The sequence below is a fragment of the Sinocyclocheilus rhinocerous genome, unplaced genomic scaffold (assembly GCF_001515625.1).
Source record: "Sinocyclocheilus rhinocerous isolate Xijiao unplaced genomic scaffold, SAMN03320098_v1.1 scaffold87, whole genome shotgun sequence".
Classification (NCBI taxonomy): Eukaryota; Metazoa; Chordata; class Actinopteri; order Cypriniformes; family Cyprinidae; genus Sinocyclocheilus; species Sinocyclocheilus rhinocerous.
Window position 1 is genome coordinate 708,999 of NW_015650709.1, and position 8,841 is coordinate 717,839.

Sequence of the window (8,841 nt, forward strand, 5' to 3'; positions counted from 1 at the left end):
CCGACACTGGAGCGAGCTCTGGGGCGGGAGCCGACACTGGAGCGAGCTCTGGGCGGGAGTGAGCCACGACAGACGGGCTTGACTTTGGAGTGGCCGGCGGGCAGGAAAGAGCCGATCGGAGCATGACTGCCTCTTTCCAGTCGAGATTGGTGGTGTCTGGGAACTCCGCGGGGCGATGGTAAGTCATCCCGAGCTGGAACAGCGTCACGAGGGTTTCCCCCTCGAGGTAGCTGTCAAGGACGAGCGGTACGAATAGCCTCGCGTAGACGATCGGGTCAGGGTTCGCCTGAGCCATGGCGATGAACATCGCCCGTTCCATTTGCACGGGGAGAAACGAACGGGGAAAAAAACAAAACACTTTTCAAAAAACGAAAAACAACCACGGGTAGAAGGGGCACCGCTTACCGTCAAGGTCTGCTGTTCTGTCACGGTCACTCAGGGAGGAATGAACGAAGGTGTGAGGAGACGAGGAGTAATACAAATCAAAAGAGTTTAATGAGGGTAACACTCGGAACTCAGGGAACACTGGAGACATCAAGCAGACAAAATGACATTTAACAGCAGACAGGAAACACTGGGAAACACAGGGTTTAAATGCACAGACACCAATGGGACACACCTGGGAGCAAATGAACTAATTAATTAAACACAGCTGGAAACGCATTCACACAACAGGAACGGGAAAGACCAAATAAGGAAAACAGGAACATACACGTGACAGTATGTATCACATGCATTTTAAAAATAGATAGGATAAACTTTCAATTCATGCAAACTTTCATGCAAACCATTTAGTCTGTTTTGGATCAGAGCAGTACATTATGTCCGGAAACTTGAAGTAAACCACCAATGACAGAAGTGTTGTATTATTTTGCCCGTAAAACCGCTGCGTTTAGCACTCATGTCTGCTTATTACGAATGTCTTTAGGTTTGTTTTTTAATAAAGCCACTTCGGGTGTTTTTGGAATTAAACAGTACAATCCTAAAATGCTTTATATGCATGCATCTTTTGCTGTTTATTACAAGTTTTCTAAGTTTTATTAATAAGGTGATTACTGTAATTTAAAGTGTAAGTTCAGTTTATTGCATCTATGATTCAGTTAATAAAACAAAATCATTTAGAACCTAAATAAAATGTTCCTTTTACATACTAAAATTCTTTTACATCATTCAGTTGAAAAATGTTTTGTTTGTTTTAATAAAAAGCTATAAAAGCTTATAAATTGCACACTTAATCTTAAACATTTACTAGCAATGCATTTAAATTCCAAAGCTGTAAATAAGGATTACTGATATGGTTTATTAGCTAGAATTTACCAGCTGGTACAATCCGCATTTTCCATATGCTGTGGTTGTATACTTGTTTACAATGGTTTACATATATCGACCTTTTCAGTAACCTCTTATAAACTGAGGTCCTTGAGACACTTTAAATAAGCTTGGGCACGTTAGGGATGAAAATGAGCAGCATTAATCAGGAGGAGACAGGATACAGGAAGAAAGATGGTGGCATATTTGTGCATACAGCCGAAGTGCTGAGAATCATATTAAACAGCAGAGATGATGCCAGTTTAGCTCACATTATTTGCAGCTAAGTTTCACATCAAAGATATCCCCTATTGATTAACCTCATATTTCATCAACTTCAACCTGTTGGGAATGCAGTCTAAACATTGCCACTGGCTGTTGGATTATGAGCATCTCTTATTGCCTGTCTGCTCATGAATATCCAATGAAATATGATGGGGGGAAAAAAACCTAAATTAAGAAATTTGACGGTCTTCCCAGCCAATCTCTCCCTGCATGGGATGACAAGAGGGGATTTCTCTTGTGCTTTGCTGTTTGTCTGTGATTACTGTCTTGCAGGTGGTCAGCCATTCAGTGCGCAGAGATAGCTGGGAGGCTAATTGTTTTCCTCTGCCCCCTGATGACCAGCCAGTGTGTTTCCTTCCGCATTTGCATTTCTTTTTGTTTAAGCCCTGAATCCTCTTCATTCCAGAGAAGCCAGCACTGCCTCATAACAGCATTGTGTTAAAAAACTGAATCTGTTCAGCCAGATGAAATATTTCATATAAGATATATGGTTTAATGAAGAAATTGAAGTCTTGTGGTCTTTAAAAGGGTTGGTCACCCCAAACTGTCATATTTTACTCACCTTCATGTCCATGCATGACTTTGTTTTTTTCTGGAAAATAGAAAAAGAGACACTTTGCAGAATGTTCACACTGCTCTTTTCCATAAAATGAAAATGAATGGTGACCAGTGGCTATCAAACTCCAAAAAGTTATGACTAGGCTATCATTGTTTTAAAATACCTATAGTTTCAGAAGTAGAACATTTATTCCATATTTGTTTTTCAACCATTTTAAAATACTTTCTGTTTCAATATATGACTATAGTGCAAAACATTTACCTAAACATAAAAGGAATTATATTTGTTTGGCTTGAATGTTCAGTTTCCGGAGTTCGTTTTTTAACCAAAAAGATTTTAAAACAATTTGTTTAGTTTCCCTTCAGGCATCTTTAAGATAAAGATGTTTGAATCAGTTGAACGACTCTCAGCCAAAGAAAACAAACTGCATGAGGGGGAGCCTATTAAAGTAACTGAAAGTCTGTAGGGCCAGAACTGTGATTTGAGCTACAACTAATTTCCAGCAGCTAAATAGCCAAACATCAATCATGACCTAGGCTATATCATAGCTGTGGATGAAGTGAGCATGTCTTACAACATGCTTTCACAGAAAATGAACAAAGAACAAAGACTGTTTACACTCTTATGTGGTTCTTGCTTTGTTTTTCCAGTTATTTTTTCTTTTCTTTCAACCACTTCTCTTTCAAGTGCTGAAAGGGAAAGAAACTTTTTAATGACATCGTCTGAAGCATCCATAAAGAAGACAATTTGCTTTGAACTAATATTTATATAGTTCAAACCTGTTTCTTAGAATATAAAAAATACCAAAGGATAATAAGCTTTGAAATACTTGTTAAGTTATCTCAGTATTGTAAATATCACTCTGAGAGAACGTCAAGTCTCCTCATATTGATATTTTGTACTGCTGGAGGAGGTTAGGTTGGTAAACACAAAGGTAGTTGTATTAAAAGCTTTTTGTCAAACGTGAATCATTCTGTGTCAAGTATGAGTAATTTTAACTATGTAACCTCAACCTGAGCTTTATTTTGACTTCAATATCATCAGTCTTGCTTTGAAAGTTTTTGTTATTAGCTTGCCATGCTGAGTTACACATTTAAATTTTCAGCTACAGTTTTTGAAGCTATTGAATCAATTTATTGTCTCAATTAGAGTGACAGAACAAAACAGCACTTGATAAATTAATATCTGTATAAAAACACCAATAAAAACTTACACAAAAATTAATTAATACATTAAAAAATAAATAAAACGGTGAGAAACAGCATTTGAATAAATTATGTTTTGATAAAGTATTGCAATGCTTCTTATATTACTTTATTTATTGCTAGAAAAAGAAAAGTAAAATGTAAAAAGAGTGTATTTCACTTAAATAAATTGGACTTCCTAGTGCTTCCAATGAGAGAGTAGGTGCAATAAAATACAATTACAAATACATCTTCGATGCCATCAAATTGCAAATCCAGTGATTTGACGGTCACTACTTTTATTTACTGTAGTTGCTCTCCAACATTGATCATGTAAAGCATTCTATACCAGACCATCAGTCCATGTCAGAGTCAGCAGCTCACCTCTCAGGTCAAGAGCTAACAAAGGGAAATGTGAGACAGCAGGTGAGGATCAGCACATTGGATTCTCTAACAAACCCAGGGGAGAAGCTGCTTGATCAACCACCGTAGTTCTGTAGTGTGCATGACCGAGAGCAGCAGATCAGAGAGTCTATGAGGTTTGAGTATCATAGTGTTTGTTTTGTGTGACAGCAGTCATGACTCAAAATCCTTCAGAATCTCTCATGTTTAACCCTTGTGAGCGGCACATATTTAATTCTGCCTTCTTCAAAGGACCTCGCTGAGGCTCAGAGCGCACACTTCATCCATCTGTCCATCTGCTTTACCCAACATTTTCTCTGCCAGCTTTTTCATCGCTCCACTTTTATAACCAGCACATTGTCCACAGATTAATTTTCTCTCTGTCTGTCTGTCTGTCTGTCTGTCTCTCTCTCCATATGTCCTTGCTGGAAAATCCAGCTTTAAGAGCATGGTAGCTAGTTGAAGCTGGCGCCATTTAGTTATTCCAAGCTGGTTATCAGTGTTGGGAAGGTTACTTTGGAAATGTAATAGGTTACAGATTACAAGTTACCCTACTTAAAATGTAATAAGTAGTGTAATTTTTCAATTACTTTATTAAAGTAATGTATTAGCATTTAAAGGGACATGCCCCAAAATGAGTCGCTGTTAACAGAGCAAGGTAAAAAGGGTGTTGTTTTACATGACCACTGAGGAATTTTTTCTCAGTAACTGTAACTGATTACAATTACTTTTATTTTGTAATTAAATTACATAATTCCGTTACATGTAACTAGTTACTCCCCAACACTGCTGGTTATTGGCTGGTCCAAGTTGATAGACAAAACAGCTATTGGACCAGCTCACACTAGCTGAAGGCTAGTTGTTTTTGGAACAGGCTAGTTTCTAGTTGAAGCGAGTGATTAGTTGATCCAAACTGGTTATTAGTTGCTATAAGCTGGTTGATTTTTTTTTTGTCTCTGCATGGTTTCTAGCTGGTCACTAGTTGGTCCAAGCTTGTCAATCATCTTAAATCAGCAGCACTAGACTAGCTTTCAGATGGTTGAGTTGTTTGTTTGTTTGAACATGGTAGCTAGTTTTGACTGATTAAGCTGGCCAGTAGTTGGTGCAAACTGGTCATTAGCTGGTCCAAACTGAACCAGGTCAGTGCTACTGTACTACAGTACCATGTCAGACTAGCTTAAAGTGGTCCAGCTGGTTTTAGGAACCTAATAGATGGTTTCTAGCTGGTTTAAGCAAGCCATCAGTTAGTCCCAGCTGATCAACCATATTGGACTAGCATCATACCAACTATCAGTTTGTCAAGTTGTGTGTGTTTTTACATTTGAGCTAGTTTGTAGCTGGTTGCACTGTCTATTGGTTGGTTTTAGCCGGTGAAAGCTGGTAGATAATCTTGGACCAGCACCAAACCAGCTACCTGTTTCATGGTTAAACTTGCCAGTTAGTGCAAGATGGTAGACTACCTTGGGCCTTTATCTAACTAGCTACCAGTTGCTGTAGATATACTAGCTTAATGTAGTCCAGCTGGTTTTAAGAACATAATAATAGCTTGTTTCTAGTTTTTTTGGTGGTTAAGCTGGCCATTGTTTGGTATAAGATGATTATTTGTTGGTGATGATTGTTAGTTGGTGGTAGACCATCTTGGACCAGTAACAAACTGGCTACAATTTGGTCATATCAGTTTAAAATTGTCAAGCTGGTTTTTGAAACATGAAACATGGTGCCTAATCAGGCAGTTTGTAATGACCATTTTGGACTAACTAGTGATCAGATTGAACCAGCTAATGAACTGCTTAGACCAGCAAGAATCCAGCTGCCACATTCCAAAACAAAGCTAGCAGCATAAGATGGATGGTCCAACAGGAGTTACATTAATCCTTATCCAATCGCAGCCCCTTTAAAGAAACACTCAATTACTCTGTGGCATGTGCTTGTTTTTAGTGCACTGTGTGAATTCGTTGTTGTTGGTACATCAATCTTATTATCAGTCCTCCAGTGTTGATGTCTTCATTCACTTTCTAAAATCCTGTTTCAACACTGTTACCCTCTATTCCTTCTCAGTTTATCACTTTCACTGAATGTACTCACTGCTTTTCATTTAGTTTAACTTTGAGATAAAGAGGTCTTTGCGGTTGAAGCTTGCAGTGAGCTGTGGAGCACCGCTCTAATGGGCTTCACTGCACACTGAAGTTTCCTGAAGGTTATCAAGTCCCATAGTGCATATCTGCATTGCCGTTTCCTTTAAGATGAAGCTCACTGTGTACAGTTCGACTCAGTGCTTATCGGCTTAGTTTCTTAACAGTAAAAAAAAAAAAATGTTAGGCGCAGAAGTTTGCTTCTGAAGCACTGAGTAAAAAGTTAACCAAAACAGGGTTCCACTTCCACTTTTTGTATTAGTCACTGACTGATCTCATGCTGCATCTCAAACCTACCTGAGTCAAGGTCCATATCAATGAATAAAATATGGTGAGGTGTTGGATTTCACCTGTGTTCCTCCACTTTTTTTATTTAATCCTGGCCGGTTGCCCGAAACTGTGAACTGAGGGTCAAAACATCTCCGTTGTGAACCTTGAGGCTTCTACAGAAATATTTCTGCATTGCAATTTCATCACTACAGCTTACTGTATGTAGTTCCTCCACTGTTTGGCTGTTTGAAGTACTGTATGTGCTGCACCCCAGAAGCGTTAGACCTAGGAGGAATTCATAAAGCCAGAATAGATTTTGAAATTCATATTGAAGTTTTAAACCTATCTTTGTTCCTTTCCTTTCATCGACTGCCCTAGAAAGGCATTATTATAACACTACAATGTGGGACTTGTACAGGAATATGCATCTGATGTTTTGTCATTGACCTAGATTTAAAAGTAGGTCCACAAATGGATGTAACATTAGCAATTTGCAGTTAAGTGCATTTGATTTGTAATATCTTTGAGTCCTGTTTGTGTGATGGTTTTCATATAATTATTTTATAAATATTGCAATAAAATGACATGGTCGATACGTTTCTTGAAAAATCAGATAATTTTAACTTTTTATGACAAGACAAGGTTAGTTTAGGCTGTAAAATGCCATGTAGTGCAACTCCTCAAAAACTTCAAATGTATGAATAATTCATGATATTTTTAAAAAGAAAATACTTTGACCTTAAATTTTTTTAAACATATGCAAGGCATAAGAAAAATGTTTTTACTTGATGGATACACTATGTGCCAGATTTATTAAACAGGGCAAATTAGCATTAGAGTGCAATTCCATAAAAGCGCCAATGGAAGGGGAAATTTCAGCGGGTGATTTACTAACAATGCGCATATTAAAGAACATAGTAAAGAAAGCAATCTTTAATGTTGAAAAAACACATAATTTTTCAAATACTGTACATTATTGTAGGTCCTCTATGCCCCGCCTCTCTCAAACGCGTCGTTTTCAACAAAGCCCCCTCCTTTGACAAGCGCAGTCTGCTCTGATTGGCCAGCTGACCCAGTGCATTGTGATTGGCCGAACACCACAAGCACGCGTCGGAAATGTAATGCCCCTTACCATAATCGCGAGCATCAGCTTTCAAAGTAAATATCAAGACAGTTAAAAATGTCGTTAGTTTTACCATCAGTTAAAGCCCGAAAGGGCAACAGAGTCGCATGACAGACACAGTGATGATGCAGTACACAAGCCGCGGTTAAGACAGCTGACGTGCTATGATTTCTGACAGGCAGTTCACTCTCCTGTGATGTGACCCTGTTCCCCTCACACACACACACACACAACGCGTTACTCTGCCAGCCTTGTACTCTTCTAGGTTAAAAAAACTGTCCCCTTTAATACTCTCCTCCCAAAAATTTTGCATCTGAAAGGGAAACTCTTACAAATGCATATTCAATAAGGTCAGGCACAAAAATAACTGTGTCCACGCCTTTTCAGCGCTAATTCTTCACTGTGTGTCTTCAGTAAATCCTAACAGTACTGTCAGTAAATCTGGCCCATTGAGTTTAAAAGATGGCATAGGTCTTTAAAACCAAATGAAACAAAGAGTATATTTATATTAACTTGTTACATGTGTGTTTAACTTGTTCAAATAGATTTTTTGGAACATGGTTGCTGTTTCTTTAGCTGGTCCAAGCTGGTTCAGGTGGTTGACTAGTAGACCATGCCAGTCAAGGGCCCTGCTGCAGAAAAATAGGTCATTACTGGTTAAGTCTGCCAGCCCCCATCTAGTTCCTATCAGCTGTTCAACCACCAAACCTGACTTTAATTAGCTTATAACCATGCAATACCATATTCAACAGCTGTCACTTTTAGCTGGGATTTTCAGTAGGGAAGTGAAGTCCTCTGGGCCATTGGTTTAATTGTTTTGTGCTTTGATGAGACAGTACAGGAGTAAGATGACAGGGCAGCTGTTTGGAGTTCGATGAAGTGAGAGATATTATCATCATCTCCCCTGTGTAATGCCGCTAAAACGGTAGTCAGCTGCTTGTTTGCAAACTTGTGAATTTGGAAGTAGAACAAACAAACTTGAGTGGATGAAAGTGTTTTCTGTTAAGAGAGTAAATCATGCTCCTCCATCGTGACTATTATCCTTTATCAGTATCTCTCGCGCTCAACCTTATCTCTATTTTTAAACATAAAGCCCTATTAACACACTAGATATTTACCCTCAAACAGAACCTGTAACACACACATCTGTCAAATAGCCCTCAGGTAGATTCCTTTACTTTGCCTCAACGGCAGGCGCTTCTAGCTCCCCAGTCTCAATTCCACATGTTATTATATTGCAAAATGTGTCAGAGTTTAATTTATAATGCAATTAAAGTATGTACTGCATGTTTCCCTTGTGAAAAAGAAATACACTTTAGCAAACTATTAAAAAGAGTACTTGTCATGGATATAATATACTTTAACAAAATATAGGCTACTTAAGTGTGAAACAAATGTAGTGTTTTCGGACACTTAATTGCATTTTAATGCAAATAATTGAAAATGTATTATAATAAAAATTTATATTAAATACAATTTGTTGTACTTAATAGTGCTTTTTTGACTCATTAAACAGGACTTACAGTACATCTTAATAATTTGTCATTTCATAATTATGCTGTCTTTTAAATGTCATTT